We start from the raw sequence: 22120 nt of genomic DNA, 5'->3' as shown, positions 1-22120 counted from the left end.
CCATTGATTGATCGCCAAAACTTATTAATTCTATTCTCCATAATGTCTCTTGAATCCATCATCTCCTGCCTGAGCTATTTGCAATAGTATCCTAATAACTGGTCTCCCTGTAGCCAGTGTCTCTTTCTCCCCTGGTCCTACTCTCCCACGCCCCTCATCCCCTGCCAATCCATTCTCCACACTTCCGCCAAAGTAATCTTTCTAAAACATAGATCTGATCCTGTTACTCCTCTTCTTAACATTTTCATTCCCATATGTGTATCTGATTGTTATTATATACATATGATTCTGGTTTTCTAGGAGATAGACTCTTCCAATTAGGACAATAATATTGATCTACCATGTATTGTGTTTTAGAGTGTTTTCACAACTACTACGTAATTTTTGAAAATTAATCCTATGACTTTAGTATTGTTTTATCTCTATATTTGAGGAGAGAGTAAAACTTTTATATTTAGTGAATGGCACACAGTATGCGGTGGATATATTAAAAATTAAATATGTACTGGATCTATTTGGCTAAGTGAGTAGATTAGGTACTCTTAAAGAAAAGTCAGACTTTCAGTTCCAGAGAATGAATTTGTTAAATCTTATTCGGATGCTGGCAAATCTCAGTTGTTTAGAGCATGCAATTACTGAGGTCAAAGTTGGTGGTTCAATTCCCATTTGTTTAAGTTAGTCTCATTCAGTTTCATGGACATAGTCTGTAACCCTAACCTCAGCCAGCTATTTCACAATTGCAGGTCCCAATGGAACGTGGGTAACAGAATATGGATAAATCTACAGCATGACTCCATCCCTGTTACTTGAAAACTCAAATATAATGGTAACTCCTCAGGGTTATATAGATTTTTGTATATGCAGTTATACAAAGAAATTTTAGTAATAATCATCTAGACGAAGAGACGGTATGATTTTCCCAAATAGTACTTTGAGGACCCTTAAAGAATGCTCCATAAATATCTCATTCCAACAGTAGTTTCCTAATTATACACTTCCTGTCTAAATGCTAGTTTCATCTCTACTGATGACTCAGGTAACAATTATTAATGTAGCTTCACATAAATCCTGTAACAATTCCACTTACTAATTTCTACATTCTTTCTTAAATGAATAACAAAATATTGTACATATCATATTAGCTTTCTCATTCACAGAGGTGTGAAGGTGTGATGAGCATCAGCCTCAACCTTATGTACCCATGACATACAAACTACCTATATGGTAGCACTGAGAAGACCCTGACCTGAAATTTCCAGGTTTCCTCTTATTTACTCTGGGTTAAGGTAAGAATCCATCGTTAACATGCAAATATCTCTGAGAGAAGTAATAAATTGTTCTCAGTCATTAGCACCCAGGTATGAATTAATGTATCAGATCCCTTCCACTAACACTTAATTAAAAGAGGCGTCTTAAGGAAGACCCCTGACTGGTATATTTTGATGGGAAGATAGTAGAGGCAAAGGTTCATATTCCCAAAGGACAGATTTAGATCACGAGGACACTATAAAGGCACAGGATGGGACACATAGGGGTGAAGTAGAAATGGTTCTAGAAGAGAGAAGTGGAACAGTACTAGAAGACAAGCTTCTCTTACATCCCCATTTGGCTTTAGGCCAGCAGTAATAAGAATACATGAAATGGTATTATATTAACGGCATCCAATAATGGTTAAGAAACCAAGTTCTGGTATCAGACAGACGTGGGTTCAAATTATAATTCTGCCACTTTCTAGAACTATAGAAAGTTCTAGAACTATAGTTGTGGTCTTAGGCAAGTTTCCTAATCATTCTGAGCCTTGATTTGCTGATCTTTGAAGGTAATAATAGTACCTACCATATAGGGTTGTCTTGAGAATTAAATGGGATAGTTCGTGCAAAGCACTTAGTGGAATTTCTGAGACATACTAAGTGGTCAAGAAATGTAAGCTATTACTATATAAATAAAAATTTAAGGTTGCTTATTCCCAGTATATATAATATATTCTCAGTTGGAAGGCTACTTTTAGTGGAGTCGGATTTATGCCACCTCAAAATAAAAACTCTAGAAAATGTCTTTGATGCTAGAAAGAAATAAACCTGATTAAAATAACATAAGAAATAAGCCCAAGAAATACATGAGGACAGAAGGGTCTCTATGTTCCAACAGAGACCTGAAAGCTATACTTTAGAAAGATGAGGTCTAATCAAATGTGTAGAGTTGACAACTGAATTAGTACCATGAGAACTCAGAACAGTGTAGAAGGTCAGCAGATGTAACAAAGCTGGAAGCAGAAGCCAACGTTACTTATTCACCTAGAAACTGTGTAAAATGTCTGGTCAACCTGTAAAAACAAGATGTAGTTTCCCTCACAAACACAATTTAGAGGAAGAGAATGAAGGTGCAGCTCTTTTCCAAGATAGGAGTTTGAGGGCAAGACATCACTGATGACCAACTGAAAGGTCATGTTTATTATTATTTATGTAGACTTTTAATTGACAGTTCAGAGAAAATAACATTTGTGTTTGTGTCCTCCTTGGGCCTGAGGACATTCTTCTTGTTCCAAATCTGCTGATTAGCTGGCATAAACAAATCTCAAATCACCAAGTTACAACTGTTGCTTTTTTAGGACATAAACAAAGAGGCCTTACCTATGTGACTAAAAGCAGACCAAAGCACTAGGTTTGATGGAATGTTAAAAGTATGGCTGTTAACTGTCACCTGCATAATAACCCCTGACAGCCATTTCCTGCTTGGCAGCATAAGGAAGGGGGTGGCTGGAGAGTGTGGGTGATTGACTTGTCATTATGACTTGAATAATCCCTTCTGTCTACCTGTCCTGAACAAGCAACACTTTCTTTCATTAAGAGAGACACAGTGTCAGTAACTGGTTCTAAGGGAAAAGGTCATGATTTAGTTTTGTTGGATTCAAGAAATGTGAGTTTTCAAGTCAACGGAAGAACAATTAACATTTGTATATGGTACCTTCCAGCGTATAAAGCATATTTTCAAACATGACTTTAATTAACTCCTACAATAGATATGTGAGGTAAGTCATAGCTGTTTTTGCTTCTACTGTGAGTACACTGAGTTTCCAGGGTGAAAAGACTTGTCCCAAACCTCACAGCTGTTAAGTGATGAACATTCCAGCATTGACTCCAAATTCTAGGCTCTTGACATCCCACCTAATCTTGATTAACATTATCTCCATCTATCAGGGTTCCTGGTCTATAATCCTTGTGTCTGACTTCTCCTTCAAACCCTTTCTTCTACTAGTCATGAGCTGCTATTCATTTCACCTCCATAGTGCTTCTCAAATCTATCCACTATTGAAATTCCTATCCCCATTTCCATGGCCCTAGCCCAAGCCACCATTGTTTTTAATCTGGATTATTGCAATAGTCTCCTAACTGGTCTGCTTGTGATCTTCTGCTCTGTTTACAGCAACATGTATGTTGCTGCTAAAGTGGGCTATTTAAAAGTGTAAATCTGAACATGACATTCACTTGCTTAAAACCCATCAATGGCTCCTCAACACCTTCAGAATGAAATCCTAATTCCTTAGCCTGGCCCTGCCTCATCCCTTTCTTCCTCTTCCTTTTATATGCCCTATGCTCTGGCTAGACCTAGCTCTCTTCTCCTCCTTGAACCTCTCATGACCTTTCTTTTTTCTGTGTTTTTCATTCTATTGGAAAAATCTCTTCCTCCTGTTTTCTACCTTATTACATGGGAGCAGCCCATAACAAATGTCTCCAGTGAGATATTCTAACCCTGACGTAGTCCTTCTATTCACCTTCATATAAACTCCTGTTATGGCATTTAACAACTTTAGTTGTAACTATTGATTTACATGTTCATCCGACACACTAGACTCTGAGATAAGGCCAAAGACTTGTCCTGTGAAACATATACCCAGCCTTTTTGCCTTCCACAGTGTTTGGAACATAGTACGGAGTAAAAAAAATATATTTTTTACATGAAACTCATAAGCAATGATTAATTATCTGCCATATGCCCAACTCTATGACACATGGGAAGGTCCTAGGTCCAAGCCTTCCTGAAAAGAGGAGAATCACACAGTTCATTTTGCCGAGGAGCAACATAAGACGTTTTATAATTGAGATATTGTGTGGCACTGGCTAAAAGTCTATAGCAGTTTAGAAGAAGATTTGAAACTAGGGAGGCACCTCTTTCCTTTAGAAATGATGATTACTTATGAAGGGCCAACAGCAATTGAATATTTGCCATCTGGCAACTGTCACAGTACTCATTGTAAGTCAGATTTAATAGACCCAAGTCCTTTTAAAGGTGAAGGTGTTTTGTGTTATTTAAGGAGAAATACCATCCCCCAGGAGTCTGACTCAAGGAAAGTACTCAGAAACTGAAACTAAATTCCTCCAAGTGTTAGGAGGCAGAATTCTACCTGTCTGGGATGTGACACGGTTGGAATACCTTCTTTAAGGCAGTTCAGATCCATTATTTTCATTGAGGAGAAGAAAGCACACTTGCTTTTCATTTAATCAAAGTTTGAATAAATCAGGGTGGACATTTGGTGCTACCCATTGGGCACCCTTTCCTCGGTTAGCACTGCCGAGTCTCCACTTACTCTCAAACAGAATGTGATGCCAGTGGTTATGGCTTGCACCCTCTGTAATACTGTGGCACAACCTGTAGAAATATTTCCCTCCACTCTCAATTAAGTTAGCTAACTGGGAAGCCTCATGCCTTCCCTCAAAAGTGATTTTGAACAGCCCTCAACCTCCACTACATAGAGTTGACAATAGTTGTTTTCATTGAAAAATGTGGGGCCTTAGTGTTTTCCCAGTAAAGCTGAAGTAAATCGGAATTTTCTTTAAAACATGTGTGCATTGTGGAGCTCTAAATGCAAGATGTTATTCAAGAAAACCAAAAACCAAATCAACAAACCTTTATTGAGTATTTGCTATGTGTAAAGCCCTGTGCTTATTGCTGTGTGGGACATGTGGAAGCATAAATCAGGGTCCTTGCCCTTAAGCTGTTTAGGTAGGTGGTAGAGGAATCCCTTAGCTAGATCACGGATGGGAGGAAGAGGTGAAGTTGACCCTTAGTTGGTATGTTATGAACTTATTAATTGAGGCATTTAAAGAAAACAGAGCAGACAAGCTATGATAGGAGAATGTAGGTCGGGGGACAGAGATTGGCTGAAGAATTAAGAAAGGAAAAAGGAAGATTCAGAGCAGAGGATCCTAGATGCGTGGTGGTGGGTAATGCCAGGCAGAGTCTCCTAAGGCAGAAAAACACATAGGAAGGTTCATGGAGAGAGCAAGACCTGTGTCGTGGGCTGGAGTAGGAGGTAAAAAGAAGCAAAATTCGTAGAGCAGAGTAGTCAGAATGTGCCAGTTGTGTTGGTGATGAAGGTATAGACTGCATACATAGAAATGGGTTCTACCAAAAGCAAATAGGTTCCATAAAGGGTTCAAACAAAACAGAACGTTAGGCCTCCAGAAACCAGAATGAGAACCAAAGATAATAGCTCCACGCTGGACTGGTGGGTGGACTTAAAGTGAACCAACCTGAATCCCATCACTCTAAGGAAAGGCCTATGGATTAGAAAGGAATGCCAGGAGATGGATCCTGAACTAGAATCCATGCATGGCTTATATCTGTGCAAAGTGAGCCACGTGAACTGTACCTGGGAGAAACTTTACTGGTACATAGTATAGAGCTTGGAATGTGTTTATATTGGAGGGAGGCTGAGTTATAAATTACTTGTGCTGGTCCTCAGTGGACAAGGTGGGGAGACGAATGCTACTGGAAAACCTGGACAGTCTGGTGAAAATGGGGAACTTATAACTCCAAGTAAAGAAATCTCCAGCCCCATTACACATGGCATCTTAAGAACCTGAGATATGTCAAAGTGGGGGAAGCATGCCTGAGGGTCTGAAATCCCCACGATTAGATTCTATCTTCCATGGCCTTGAGGAGACAGATATTTTAATTGAACTAAAACGTTATTATCTTGGAGGGTAACCCTTTATCTGATTCATTAGTTTTGTCTCCAAAACTTCTTTCAACAAACGTTGAGGGCCTGATGCAATGCTAGGGGTACACATGTGTATAAAACCTAATCCTCCCTTTCAAGAAGCTCACAGTTTAGCTGCGCTTAGGGCCTTGTGTGAGGATGGTGCAGGAAAATTCGTCTTAGGAGGAGGTTAGGTGGGATGAGGTTACATGGACGAGAGGGAGGGGGATAGGAAGAGGGGGAGGGGAGGGGAGGGGGAGAGGGAGAGAGAAGATGTGCAGACAGCTAGGAAAAGTTCAGGGCCTGGAGCTCTGTGGAGGTTGAAAACCTAAGCATCTGGGGACAAAGGAAGAAGATCATAGCAAAAGATAGGCTGGGATGGGAGGATGGTAAATTCTGTGGATTGGAAGACAGATAACAAAGCCTATAAGGAAGAGAGAGGACCAAGCCAAAACTGGAACTAGAAGAAACTAAGTTTTCTGAGTCTAAGTTTCTGATGGATAGAATGTCTGTTGTTTCAATATAATGCCCCTAGTGTGTGTGTGTGTTTGTGTGTGTGTGTGTGTATGTGTGTAAGAGAGAGAGAGACAGACAGACAGAGAGAGAACTTGAGATTCTGTCAAACTTTTTAACCATTGGTACAGGGTGGAGATTGTAACCACTAAAACAAAAGCAACTAGACCAGTGAGCCTAAATTGAACTTTAAAAAAGAGGAAGTGAGGAAAGTTTGTTTGTGAGCTTTGTGGCAGGAAATCCTGTGACTAACCTTATTTCACACATCTCACATTATTCAAAGGGATCTGAACTTTCTTAACACCATGACTTAAAATGGAAGGGGCTGTCTCAGAGGTACTGATGTCTGAGAAGATCTGACCCCCTTGCTAAATAAACTAATCCAATATAGGTTGCCCTTTACTGTGTGAAGAGATGCTTCAGGGAACATGCCCCCCCCCCCGCTAGTATTTCCAATCAATAGAGTAATGCAGCATTAACAAATGGAATTCAACTCTATTGGGGAAAAATGCCAATATACTGGAAACAAAATCAACAGGTTATCCTTCTTTACCTGTAGAAATATTTGTATAGGACTAATATCAACCACTGTGTATGTGCTATAATAATTTTCAACAGCACTGGTGGAAGTATGGACCGTGATGAGGACTGCAGGGGGCTGAAGACTTGGTGAGGAGGGGAGAGGATGATGGTCAGGGTAAGACAATTACAAAACAACGAGCATCCAGGCAAGTGATGACATGTTCTTCTGCAAGGGCACACTAATAGGAAGGAGCCCCTATGCTGGGCCGGGCTGGCCTATTAGCAGGGAGAGTTAGGATTCCAACCACCTGGAGCTTTCATTTCCAGCTGAAGGTGCAAGTGTAGCAAGAAGGGGGTCTCAGACTTATCTTTTATCAACCATGAGCGAAAATGTACCTCAGGCAACACTGACGCCCTTGGCATTTTTTTAAATTAATTAATTTATTTTTGGCTGCGTTGGGTCTTCGTTGCTGTGCACGGGCAAGCAGGGCTACTCTTCGTTGCGGTACGTGGGCTTCTCATTGCGGTGGCTTCTCTTGTTGCAGAGCACAGGCTCTAGGCGCACTGGCTTCAGTAGTTGTGGCACGCGGGGGCTTCAGTAGTTGTGGCACGCGGGGGCTTCAGTAGTTGTGGCTCGCGGGCTCTAGAGCGCAAGCTCAGTAGCTGTGGCGCACGGGCTTAGTTGCTCCGCGGCATGTGGGATCTTCTGGGACCAGGGCTCGAACCCGTGTCCCCTGCACTGGCAGGTGGATTCTTAACTACTGCGCCACCAGGGAAGTCCCGCCCTTGGCTTTTTCATATCTCAGAAGTGTATATAAAGCACGCTCAGTTTTCTGAAGACAATACAAAAAGAAAGTGTGCAAATTGTTGACAATATATGCTGAGGGCTGCCACGGTTCAGACCAAGTGACTGCATTTTCTAAACAGCCAGTGGGACCCTCGTTACACTACATCATATCACTGCTCTCCTTGATGGAGTTCACAGGACTCTCACCAAGAGTCTAGTCTCCGTTTCAAATAGAATCATATATCTAGAGGTGCACAAACCATGTCAATACTCATCTTCCCACCTCCTGTCCGGGCCCTGTATCTCTGTGGGGGACATGCTGCAGGGCTGCATGTCTCTACAGGCAGCTGAGCCTTAGAAAAGGTCAGAATCCTATTTACAGGCCTGACTTGCCATTTCACTCACGGACTGATGAGGGCAGGGTTCCTTCTGTACTGTCTGAAATCGTTTGGGGAAACCTGCTGTGTTCAAAGAACTCAAACAAAAGGCAGGATGAGTAAATAAGTTAGATATTTGCAGGCACATGCTGGAAACCAGGCCTCCAGCGGAAACAGACATACTGGTGGCAACCTCTCGGGGTACTCTGCCTCCTTATTAGGTTCACACTGGCCAGCACCAGATCTGAGGGGCCAGGTCAAGGTTGGAGACCCCAGTAGGCTGAAGTAAGTACTCCCAGCTGGTCTGGAGAGCAGGAACTGGAGGCTGGGGCTGGAATTACATCTGCACCTGGTTCAGGCAAGGTTCATGAAGCTGAGACAAGCGCCAGGCAGAAGCCAAGACATGGGGGAGGGGGATATTCCAGACCAAGGGAATACTGCGAACAAAGAGGCAGGAAGGCACGGAGCACTTCTGAGGAATAGTTAGGACCTTTTGTCAGCGCCCAGGAACATCGGAACCTGAGGATCTAGAAATCAAGCTTTAGGACCCAGGAGAACACCTGGAAAATTGTCCAGGGCTGGGAAGGTGGTGGGGGGAGGTCAAAGAAGAAGCTTCTCATCACTGACTTCAGAGGAGAGAAAGCGATGGCCTGAAATCCTGGTGATTGGGTTGATTATAGTTTCAAACTTAGGCAAGGGCCTTGGGCCTGGAAACCAGCAAGGAAACTTGGGACTCAGTTCAATCCATTTATTGAAAGCCTACTATGTGCAAGTCTCTCTGCTAGGTTCTGAATCAGGAATGTGACAATTTGGAACTCAGTGGCCACATCAAAAGTATAAACCACGCCAGATTTGATAGTGTCAGAAAGCCAGGTGTATGGAATGTACAGACCTGATTGGGCATATGATGTGCTTTCCACTCATTATGAATATGACAACTATAATTTATGAATCCCAGATCAGACACATGACTTAAGGATTTTGTCTCAGGACTCAATTTATTTATATAAAGTTGTTATAAATTATTATAAGGTTTAAACATTAAATCACATTTAGATCTACATTTTACAATTGATCTTTATTGAAAGTAATAAACACACATGAAGAGAAACACAGTAGACAGCAATAGAAATGTATATGAGTGAGAAGCAAAGAGGTAAATTAGAAAATGCAAATGCTTTGGAATAGAAAAACATGATTTCAGATCCTACCTATACCATTTACTAGCTGTGTGACCCCAGAAGCATTACTCAACCTTTCTGTGCCTCATTTTCCTCATGTGTAAAATGGGGATTAAAAAATAATACCTTCAAGAATTATTGTGAAGATTAACTGAAATAATGTACGTAAAACATTTAGCAAACTGTCTATACTTAAGTACTCCAAAATGACAGTTTTTACTTTTGCTGTTGATTTTGTCATTCATCTATTATTGAAGCTGTTAGCATATTGTTCCATTTATACTTTCTTTTTAAGTGTATTCAGCTTGTTTCAGAAATATTTATCCTGAATTTTTAAAAAAAAACATTTTCAAACAAATCTTGGCAAGCATTTCTGTATTCACTTGGGTTATTCAGAGAAAGTTCATGTTTTTTAGTGATCAGGAGCGGCTTTTTCTCATCCCCTTAATTTGCCAATCTGTGAAAATGACCCTTGATCCCAACATTCCTACTTCATAGTAAAATGATGATTTTCCACATCTCTTAGATTTAGAAGATTGATATTCTCAAGAGGAAATTATGTAAGTACATTATACTATATCAGATCTATAGTTACTTTCTCTATATCCCATTTGGCTGATAAGTACTCATTAGGGTATGACTTAAGATCCAAAGGTTCATTACAGAGATTATTGTAAGACAAAATAGCAAAAACACTTTGGGAAAGATTCTGCTTCATTCATGGTTCTTTATCAACTGACTCAAGGGTAATCATGGAATCTTAGCTTAGGTTCTCTAGGAATCAGACCCTGAGGCAAGGATTTGAATGAAAATGGTTTGTTTGGGAATTGCAGGTAACACCTGTAAGGGAATGGGATAGCTGTAAAGAAAATAAAGGCAGTCAGTAAAGAGTATGCTATTGATGTACAATGTTGTGTTAGCTTCAGGTATACAGCAAAATGAATCAGTTATACATATACATATATCCATTCTTTTTCAGATTCCTTTCCTATATAGGTTATTACAGAATATTGTACATCAACTATACCTCAATAAAAATTTTTTAAAAAAGAGTATGCTATTGAGCCAGCTACCACAGTGGGGGACTAACACTTAATCATATAGGGAACCTCTGGAAAATGGTGCAACACATACACCTCAGAATTATCCCACCCAAGAGGCAAGGGAGCTGAAGTATTTACACACCAACTTACGAGCCACATCTTACCACTCCTGCGGAGTGTTAATTCACTAGCATTTTTCAAATTGCTGCACATATAGGCAGCATAGAGATCTACAGTTCTGGGAAAAGAGTCCTCAAGCAGTCATGCAGATACTGGCAGTTGGAACTCAGCCCAAGCACATGGAAAGGACTGAGGGACATAGGTGGAGCTCCAACAACACCTGTTATATCAAGAGAAGCTGAAATGGGCTTTTATTCCATGGGATGAAGGGCTACTGGGCTAAGGTTTGGTTTAAGCTCCGACTCTGGTTCTGGCTCTTTTACTCTGTTGCCTTAATCTTTTAATCTGCTTCCCACTGACTGACATGTATTTTCTTGGTACCAGAGTAGAAATATCTAACAATTGAGGATGAAAGGAATCAAGCTGAGAAAGAGAGAGAGAGAGAGAGAGACAAAGAAAAGAGAGCTGATACCTGTTTAACCTTGTGGAAGCAAGAGACTGCCTGGAGAGGAGGTCCCAAGAGAGAGGCAGACTCTCGAACTCCTAAGACAGTGGACCAATAGTGTCCTGGAATGTGAGGACTCCACTGCTGAACTACTCTTCTTCAGTGTGGAAGGGGGGTGCTGGGAGAAGGGAGAAGTTGGTTAACATTTGTTAGGATTTGTCTTCCTGAGGTCTAGGGTGGTAGCTTTCACACTGCACTCCTGGGTATAGTATGCATTTGCCATAGTTTGGTTATCAGCATTGAATTCCTCTTTCTTAATAGTTCTCCAGTCTCCTTTTGAGGAATTTCCCATCGTGTGTGGTCCCAGTAGGAGACAGTGTTTACCTTTCATTGCAGTATCCCAAGGGCCGGAACCTTGCTCACCACAACTCTTTGCAGCCATGGGGCAGGCCTATAACTGTCAGAAAAAAATCCTAGAATTACTTAGTACAGTTATGGAAAACTTGGGATGTATGAGAGCAAGTAAATTGAAATCAGAGGTTGAAAGAAAGAAGCTTCTTTACTTCCATGGATTTTATAAGTGGAATGTTTCAGAGTTAAACAGTAAGGGTCATCTGGACAGTTTCATCACACTGGGAGAAGGAATAATGATGGTGATCATGGCGGTGTCTACTAGTTACTGAATGCCTACTCTTCACAGGGCCAGACACTTCACATGGGTGACATCATTTATCTTTACAATGATCCTGTGGTCTAAGTGCTATTATGACCTCCATTTTTCAGAAAATGGAAATTGAGCCTGGGAGAAATTATGTAACTTGCCAAAGATCATACAGCTAGTAAGTAGGCTTTAAATCCAGTCCTATCTGACTCCAGAGCCTGAGCTCTTTACTGTCATGCTGGGCTGTTACTTCCCATAGCCAGGAATTCAAATACGTGGTTGGAATGGGCTTCACTGAAACATGAACAGAAGGTTGAAAGGAGGGCACCATTAAATTAGCTGACCACAGAGTGTGACCTGGGAAGGGAAGCTGTTGTGACCAAATCATGTGGTCACGATTCAGTGTTGCAGGGAGGGTGACGAACCAGTTCAGTGACTACAGGGAAGACTGATGTGATTAGATATGGAGACTGCTGTGTCGATAGTGGCATGTGCTATTCTAGGGCTTATGTGGATTTAAAAGAGCTAGCTTCTCTATCTGCCGCAATTATCTTCTTCAGTATTCTGTTGATTTCCCGATTTTACAAAACCCATTGGAATGTTGACTTCACAGTTTTGTTCTCCTCCTACTCACTCAAGTACAACTGACATTAAGCTTAAATCTCTGTTTTTTAGACATCCTCATACTATGAGTTCCACTGGGACAAAATTCTGATAATGATTTGGGGTGTGTGTGTGTGTGTGTGTTTGTGTACACGTGTCCATGCGTGCTTGCATGGTATGTCCAGCTTATTTCTCTTTAGTTTCATATATCTCTATTGATAGGGAAGTTATATTCAAGAATGCTCAGTTCAAATATATGTGATATTGCATGCTTGAGGGGCTCTAATAATGATGATTTGCATATTTCAAACATAAAATAGTGAGCTTAAGATTCTTTTCTTCTTTCGTCTAAGAGTTTCTAAGGGTTTAGAGAAGTTGTTTCTGAGTATGCAATGACAACATGAGAATTATGGCTTTATGCTGGGTTGTGCAAGTGTGTGTGTGTGCACGCATGTGTGTGTGTGTGTGCACTCATGCATGAGTACATGCGTGTATGCTTCTCCCCATCCCTGTGCTTTGCTGTGATTGAAACATCACAGAGTAGCCCCCAGCAGGAAGCTGGCAGATACCCTGAAGGCTACTAGTAGTGTGATATTCTCAGAGTTGTGAAAAAGAAACTTGAGAAATCATGATGAAAAAAATTTTTTAATCTCCTTGGGCCTTAGGGGCTATAATAATATGGATGGATATAAAATTCACGCAGGTGTCTAACCTCAGCATAAATTGGAAAGGATTAGACACAGTACTCCTCCCCCACACATATTCCTTACAAACACTTCCCAGGATCCCTTGTTTACATTAGTTGTTGGGAAAATGTGTTTTCACATGAGGGGCAGAAAAGGTTGGAGGAGAACGAGTGTATGTTCAGGTGTCTTAACAGCTGTGTGAGGGACATACTTGTTTGTAGAAGTCAGTTGTTTGCCAAGGTCCAAGGCCCCTACCTATATGTAGCTGTACCCCCCATCCACACTGTTGTGAGACTCCAGACTGATGAGACTGAGCCTTACAGGCTTGCAAACTGGCTAAGCCCCAAATCAGAGGTTCATTATTGTTGAAAGGAACCATAGGGTTTATCCAAATTACTGAGATAAGGGTCACAATGGGGACCAAATCCAATTTCCTATTTTGGGAACTCTGTGATGAGAAGGGTAAGCTGCCAGGAGTCTTATTTACATAAGGACACAGGACACGTAGGCCTCCTGGGATAAATAGTGAAGGCTCTCAGCGCAACAGGATTAAAAATGTGAACAAAGAAGGGGAGACAAAGGCTGTTCCAACAGTGAGGGTTGACGGGAACTCACTTGAAAGTAGGAAACAAGTCAGGTCCCTGGGCTCCTTCCTGTGACACTAGCTTGGAAGCATTGAGAAATGCACTAATGGGACTCTGGAGGGCAATGCTCACATGCCCTCTGGCCTGATTCTTCAGACCTTATAGCACAGCAAAGGAAAGAACAAAACCCAGAATAGTCAGGATACCTTGCCTCGCACAAGATCATATGCATCTGAGAATAGATCAGGTTAGGCTGGTCAAGAAAGTGTTACTGAAAGGAAGATATGCTCCCCATTGGGGACCCCTGTAGCAGTAGTGGTGGCAGCAAGAGTAGCAATGGAGTCATGACAGTTGCGTTAACAGAGTGCTGGGTGCAGTCAGTGGTGTGCCACAGATGTTAATAGCAATAACACCACTTCTCGAGGCTTACTATGTATCAGGCCCCTTTCATACTTTATTACCAATCCCATGCGGTAGGTACTAGCTTATCTCCAATTTACATATGAGAAAACAGAGTCAGAGAGGGTAAGCATCTGGCACAAGGTCATATAACTGCTGAGTCGCAGCCCAAGTTCAAAGATTTTAACTTCAAACCCCATGCTTTTAATCACTGAGCTATATGGTAGCAAGAGTTATCAAAAAGAATATGATGGCGTCCCTGGTGGCGCAGTGGTTAAGAATCCGCCTGCCAGTGCAGGGGACACGGGTTCGAGCCCTGGTCCCAGAAGATCCCACATGCTGCAGAGCAACTAAGTGCATGCACCACAACTGCTGAGCCTGCGCTCTAGAGCCCACGAGCCACAACTACTGAAGCCCAGGAGCCTAGAGCCCGTGCTCCGCAACAAGAGAAGCCACCGCAATGAGAAGCCCGCGCACCGCAACCAAGAGTAGCCCCCACTCGCCGCAACTAGAGAAAGCCTATGCGCAGCAACAAAGACCCAATGCAGCCAAAAACAAATAAATAAAATAAATAAATTCATAAAAAAAAAGAAAAAGAACGTGAGATCCCTGGTACTAGCCTTGGAGTTCCAGAACATTTCTGATTGGAAACTCTAAGTAGAGCTCACTGAAAGGCTGCTATGATGCAGCAGAAGAAAGGCCCCATGATGTGATCCTTGGTTTCTCTGGGATCCGCTTTGTCCATGGGGGGAACTAAGGCCAGTGCAGAGCAGAGGTTCTCAGCAGGGCTAGTACTGCCCTCTAGAAGGGGTTTTGGAAATTTTTTGGGACAGGCTTGTCTTCTTGTGTATTTCTGCCCAAGCCTTTACATATAGAAACAAATATTGCTTTATAATAAATCATTTCCCCTTTTCCCTCTTTTATATCACGGGACGTTATTTTTTTTTTAATTTTTTAAACACATGTGTAGATGGGTTGAATCACCTATGTTTTCCACTTCAGGAGAATGGCAGGAGTTAATTTGTTTTTTCTTATTAAAAAGAAGCATTAGGTTAAGAACCACTGTTCTAGATGGTTTTTAACGGCCCCTCCAGTTGTGATAGTCTATGTTCAAATCAGTCTTGGGGCAAGTAAAGCAATGTAATGCCCAGTATCAGTAGTATTGCAATGACCTGACAGCTGAGGCCTGCCTCCCTGCCTCCCTGATATGGATGAACCTGGATGGCCTACACCTAGGGCACCCTGCTGATAAGGTTCTCTTGCCACCATCTAAGGTCATAGAAGTTGCTCCACGAACGATCACATAGCTTTGGACTTTGGCCTCTTTCTTTTTCTCTCCAGTACAAGCCTCTGTCTGCATCAAGAGGCTACAGGGAGGACAATCTTTGCTACCCTGGGCCAGAGGGACGGTATAACAGAGGAAATCCCTTAAAACAAGTGACAAATATGTCTCCTGATTTCCCTTAGTTTAGCTCAGGTCACAGTGATTAGGTTCAGACCATAGATTTTCTGTTATACGCACCTAGCTCCACCCCTCCCATCCATGATGGTGGGCTGTTCCTTACTCCTAATTTAGGGGACTTGCCATCCTTTCTTCTTAGGCCAGCCCCAGCCATAACCCTTGAATTTCAGCCTAAGACTGCTCACTGGGCAGGCAGCTAAACTCGACTCCACAGTTGTGTCCTTCCAAGACTTCTGCTAACATCTCTTCACAAGTCTCTCCTTAGAGCCTTCCTCTTCAGGCTCCTCCTTAGAGCCTGCCTACCAGAGTGGCCTACGAAGCTACTTCCTCTTCGAAGGCCTTTCTGAACTACCCCTAACTCACTGCTTCCCCCAGTCATTCCAGCCTGAACCAAGCAAATCAAGATGTGACCTCAGTTTCTCTGCACAGCATGTTTTCTCTCTGGCATGGGCTCCATTGAGTTCAGTCATCATATCTCCATCATCCTCCCAAGCAGGGGCCTTCTTAGTTGTCTTACTGGTGACTGCACATGGTATCCAGGAAGTTCCACGAGAATAGGGGTACATCTATGATGTTCACTGTCATATAACTCCAGCCTGCTAGCACAGATCCTGACACCGAGGGAGCACTCAATGAATGTATTTCAAGTCACTGACTGACTGTGAAGTCCATATGTCCAGTTCCTATTAAAAGTAATGGGGAGACTTCCCTGGTGGTCCAGTGGTTAGGACCCTGCACTTCCACTGCAGGGGGCCTGGGTTCAATGCCTGGTTGGGGAACTAAGATCCTGCATGCCACACAGCACAGCCAAAAAATAAAAATTAAAAGATTTTTTTTAAAAAAAGGTAATGGGGACCATGGTATCTGCTTGGACCCTAAATAACGATTAAATCCAGGATTTCCTATAAGGAGCCATGGATACTAATCAACACTGGGACCTAGTCTGGTTCCCATGAGGAGCCTAAAAATCTCATGGCCTAAATTCACAAAATCTTTGTCCTACATCTATTTCTAGAGAGTTCCACTACCCCAAGGAATAGTCCAGCAAGGCCCACACCAAGCATTTGCAATAAACAGCTTGACTCGGAGTTGGGTGAGAGATGAGAAGGGGCACTCCTCCATATCCATTCCTGTCTCTGCTGAGCTGGGAGTGAAGACCAGCTTAGAGCTTCACTGCCCTGGTCTTTCAGAGCTGCCCACAGCTTGGAATTCAGTTTAAATAGGACTCTCGAGTTAAAATCTGGTTCAAGCCACACAGCGTCTTTTTCTCCTCAGAAAATGGGAAAATAAGACTGGCCTATGAGTCACACATGGAAAGTGTTCATCACGATGCTGTGAAAAACTATTTCCAAAGGGCATCCAGACATTGCTGTTGTTTCCACTCTGCCCTAGTGGCCAGGGAGAGTGATGTGCACGCTCATAAGAGGACAGCAGAATTTCCTCCTGCACAGGGCCCTGCCGGGGTTAGCAATGTCCTCCTTGCTCTGCTTCCTTACAGTATAGCCACAGGAAAGTCAGTGAAACCCGTGACCTTGGGCAAGGTAATTCATGCTCTGGGCCTCAATTTCTGCATTTTTAAAATAAAAGAATTGGACCTATTGAGGTCACAGCTCCTTGAAAGAGACAATATTGAGAACATACGGGCTTTGAAACAGATAAAAGCAGATTTCATTCACATCTCTGCTACTCAGTGGCTGTGTGACCCTGAGCAAATCAATGAACATCCCAGACTCAGTTTCCTTATCTGTAAATTGGAGATCAAACCTACTTCATTAAATGAGAGAGCATGAAAGAAAACACCTAGCACAGTGCTGGAATGCAGCAATTATTAGTTTCCTCCTCATCTCCCTTCCTTATTTTGTCCCTTCTCTGTGTGGCCATAAATTACTATCAATGGAGTATTTAGAACAAGCACGGTGGATGCCACCTCCCTGTGCAATGTCTAGACACTTATTTTTAAAATTGTTTTTATTGGGGTATAGTTGTTTTACAATGTTGTGTTAGTTTCTGCCGTACAGAGAAGTGAAGTAGAGTTTCCTGTGCTATACAGCAGGTTCTCATTAGTTATCTATTTTATACATATTAGTGTATATATGTTAGTCCCAATCTCCCAATTCATCCCACCCCCCTTTCCCCCCTTGGTGTCCATATGTTTGTTCTCTACATCTGTGTCTCTATTCCTGCCTTGCAAACCAGTTCATCTGTACCATTTTTCTAGATTCCACAAATATGTGTTAATATATATTTGTTTTTCTCTTTCTGACTTACTTCACTCTGTATGACAGTCTCTAGATCCATCCACCTCTCTACAAATGACCCAATTTCATTCCATCTTATGGCTGAATAATATTCCATTGTATATACGTACCACTTCTTCTTTATCCATTCATCTGTTGATGGACATTTAGGTTGTTTCCATGACCTGGCTATTGTAAATAGTGCTGCAATGAACATTGGGGTGCATGTGTCTTTTTGAATTGTGGTTTTCTCTGGGTATATGCCCACTGGTGGGATTGCTGAGTCATATGGTAATTCTATTTTTAATTTTTTAAGGAACCTCCATACTGTTCTCCATAGTGGCTGTATCAATTTACATTCCCACCAACAGTGCAAGAGGGTTCCCTTTTCTCCACACCCTCTCCAGCATTTATTGTTTGTAGATTTTTTGATGATGGCCATTCTGACCGGTGTGAGGTGATACCTTATTGTAGTTTTGATTTGCATTTCTCTAATGATTAGTGATGTTGAGCAGCTTTTCATGTGCCTCTTGGCCATCTGTATGTCTTCTTAGAGTATGCCTGCTTCCATTCGCAGTGGAAAGTGAAGAGGACACTGCATGCTCTAGATCACCAAGAAATTGTCTTCTGGGAGCATCTGGCCATGGACCCAGAAACATTCGCCCAATTCCTGTCTCAATAAATATGTCTTCTCAGATACAGTGTAATATATCCCACTTTCAGGTGATCAAAACCGTAAGATTAGAATTTGCTCTCCCAGTCACTGGTGTATATAAATTTGGGAGATTGGGATCCACTCTACAGACTAAAGGTGAGAGGTCAGAGTCTCCCTTAAATCCATTTCAAGAATTTTGATTTCTGGGCCTATCCAACTAGGAAATATAGAGTGAGTATCAGCAAATATACTTACATAGTCTCGTTACCCATGGAATGTATATCCTTGTTGCTTAGAGTAGATTATGAATGCCATAAAAAAAAACAGGGCTTGTTTGTATGGATTTTAGTAATTCCCCATGGTATGTGCTTTGGTGTTCTTGCTATAAATACGAAGTGTACATTGACTGTTCAGTTTCTGACTATTGGGTAGTATAATTTTTTTTGTTGTGGTGGTGGTGTCAGATGTTCCTTTATTATAAAATTTTTTATAACATCTTTATTGGAGTATAATAGCTTTACAATGGAGTGTTAGTTTGTGCTTTATAACAAAGTGAATCAGTTATACATATACATATATCCCCATATCTCTTCCCTTTTGCGTCTCCCTCCCTCCCACCCTCCCCATCCCACCCCTCTAGGTGGTCACAAAGTACCGAGCTGATCTCCCTGTGCTATGCGGCTGCTTCCCACTAGTTATCTGTTTTACATTTGGTAGTGTATATATGTCCATGCCACTCTCTCACTTTGTCCCAGCTTACCCTTCCCCCTCCCTGTGTCCTCAAGTCCATTCTCTAGTAGGTCTGTCTCTTTATTCTCGTCTTGCGACTAGGTTCTTCATGACCTTTTTTTTTTTCCTTAGATTCCATATATATGTGTTAGCATACGGTATTTGTTTTTCTCTTTCTGACTTACTTCACTCTGTATGACAGACTTAGGTCCATTCATCTCATTACAAATAACTCAATTCCGTTTCTTTTTATGGCTGAGTAATATTCCATTGTATATATGTGCCACATCTTCTTTATCCATTCATCCGATGGTGGACACTTAGGTTGCTTCCATGTTCTGGCCATTGTCAATAGAGCTGCAATGAACATTTTGGTACATTACTCTGCTTGAATTATGGTTTTCTCAGGGTATATGCCCAGTAGTGGGATTGCTGTGTCGTATGGTAGTTCTATTTTTAGTTTTTTAAGGAACCTCCATACTGTTCTCCATAGTGGCTGTATCAATTTACATTCCCACCAACAGTGCAAGAGGGTTCCCTTTTCTCCACACCCTCTCCAGCATTTATTCTTTGCAGATTTTTTGATGATGGCCATTCTGACTGCTGTGTGGTGATACCTCATTGCAGTTTTGATTTGCATTTCTCTAATGATTAATGATGTTGAGAATTCTTTCATGTGTCTGTTGGCAATCTGTATATCTTCTTTGGAGAAATGTCTGTTTAGGTCTTCTGCCCATTTTTGGATTGGGTTGTTTGTTTGTTTGTTATTGAGCTGCTTGAGCTGCTTGTAAATCTTGGAGATTTATCCTTTGTCAGTTGCTTCATTTGCAAATATTTTCTCCCATTCTGAGGGTTGTCTTTTCATCTTGTTTATGGTTTCCTTTGCTGTGCAAAAGCTTTTAAGTTTCATTAGGTCCCATTTGTTTATTTGTGTTTTTATTTCCATTTCTCTAGGAGGTGGGTCAAAAAGGATCTTGCTGTGATGTATGTCATAGAGTGTTCTGCCTATGTTTTCCTCTAAGAGTTTGATAGTGTCTGGCCTTACACTTAGGTCTTTAATCCATTTTGAGTTTATTTTTGTGTATGGTGTCGGGGAGTGTTCTAATTTCATACTTTTACATGTAGCTGTCCAGTTTTCCCAGCACCACTTATTGAAGAGGCTGTCTTTTCTCCATTGTATATGCTTGCATCCTTTATCAAAGATAAGGTGACCATATGTGCGTGGGTTTATCTCTGGGCTTTCTGTCCTGTTCCATTGACCTATATTTCTGTTTTTGTGCCAGTACCAAACTGTCTTGATTACTGTAGCTTTGTCATATAGTCTGAAGTCAGGGAGCCTGATTCCTCCAGCTCCATTTTTCGTTCTCAAGATTGCTTTGGCTATTCGGAGTCTTTTGTGTTTCCATAAAAATTGTGAAATTTTTTGTTCTAATTCTGTGAAAAATGCCAGTGGTAGTTTGATAGGGATTGCATTGAATCTGTAGATTGCTTTGGGTAGTATAGTCATTTTCACAATGTTGATTCTTCCCATTGAAGAACATGATATATCTCTTCATCTGTTTGTATCATCTTTAATTTCTGTCATCAGTGTCTTATAGTTGTCTGCATACAGGTCTTTTGTCTCCTTAGGTAGGTTAATTCCTAGGTATTTTATTCTTTTTGTTGCAATGGTAAATGGGAGCCTTTCCTTAATTACTCTTTCAGATTTTTCATCATTAGTGTATAGGAATGCAAGAGATTTCTGTGCATTAATTTTGTATCCTGCTACTTTACCAAATTCATTGATTAGCTCTAGTAGTTTTCTGGTAGCATCTTTAGGATTCTCTATGTATAGTATCATGTCATCTGCAAACAGTGACAGCTTTACTTCTTCTTCTCCGATTTGGATTCCTTTTATTTCTTTTTCTTCTCTGATTGCTGTGGCTAAAACTTCCAAAACTATGTTGAATAATAGTGGTGAGAGTGGGCAACCTTGTCTTGTTCCTGATCTCAGTGGAAATGGTTTCAGTTTTTCACCATTGAGGATGATGTTGGCTGTGGGTTCGTCATATATGACCTTTATTATGTTGAAGTAAGTTCCCTCTATGCCTACTTTCTGGAGAGTTTTTATCATAAATGGGTGTTGAATTTTATCAAAAGCTTTTTCTGCATCTATTGAGATGATCATATGGTTTTTATCCTTCAGTTTGTTAATATGGTGTATCACATTGATTGATTTGCATATATTGAAGAATCCTTGCATTCCTGAGGTAAACCCCACTTGATCATGGTGTATGATCCTTTTAATGTGCTATTGGATTCTGTTTGCTAGTATTTTGTTGAGGATTTTTGCGTCTATGTTCATCAGTGACATTGGCCTGTAGTTTTCTTTCTTTGTGACAACTTTGTCTGGTTTTGGTATCAGGGTGATGGTGGCCTCGTAGAATGAGTTTGGGAGTGATCCTCCCTCTGCTATATTTTGGAAGAGTTTGAGAAGGATATGTGTTAGCTCTTCTCTAAATGTTTGATGGAATTCGCCTGTGAAGCCATCTGGTCCTGGACTTTTGTTTGTTGGAAGATTTTTAATCACAGTCTCAATTTCATTACTTCTGATTGGTCTGTGCATATTTTCTATTTCTTCCTGGTTCAGTCTCGGAAGGCTGTGCTTTTCTAAGAATTTGTCCATTTCTTCCAGGTTGTCCATTTTGTTGGCATAGAGTTGCTTGTAGTAATCTCTCATTATCGTTTGTAGTTCTGCAGTGTCAGTTATTACTTCTCCTTTTTCATTTCTAATTCTATTGATTTGAGTCTTCTCCCTTTTTTTCTTGATGAGTCTGGCTAATGGTTTGTCAATTTTTTTATCTTCTCAAAGAACCAGCTTTTAGTTTTATTGATGTTTTCTATCATTTCCTTCATTTCTTTGTCATTTATTTCTGAACTGATCTTTATGATTTCTTTCCTTCTGCTAACTTTGGGGTTTGTTTGTTCTTCTTTCTCTAATTTCTTTAGGTGTAAGGTTAAGTTGTTTGTTTAAGATGTTTCTTGCTTCTTGAGGTAGGATTGTTTTGCTATGAACTTGCCTCTTAGAACTGGTTTGCTGCATCCCATAGGTTTTGGGTCGTCATGTTTTCATTGTCATTTGTTTCTAGGTATTTTT

The sequence above is a fragment of the Balaenoptera acutorostrata genome, chromosome X (genome assembly GCF_949987535.1).
Source record: "Balaenoptera acutorostrata chromosome X, mBalAcu1.1, whole genome shotgun sequence".
Taxonomy (NCBI): domain Eukaryota; kingdom Metazoa; phylum Chordata; class Mammalia; order Artiodactyla; family Balaenopteridae; genus Balaenoptera; species Balaenoptera acutorostrata.
This window is presented reverse-complemented; position numbering follows the sequence as displayed.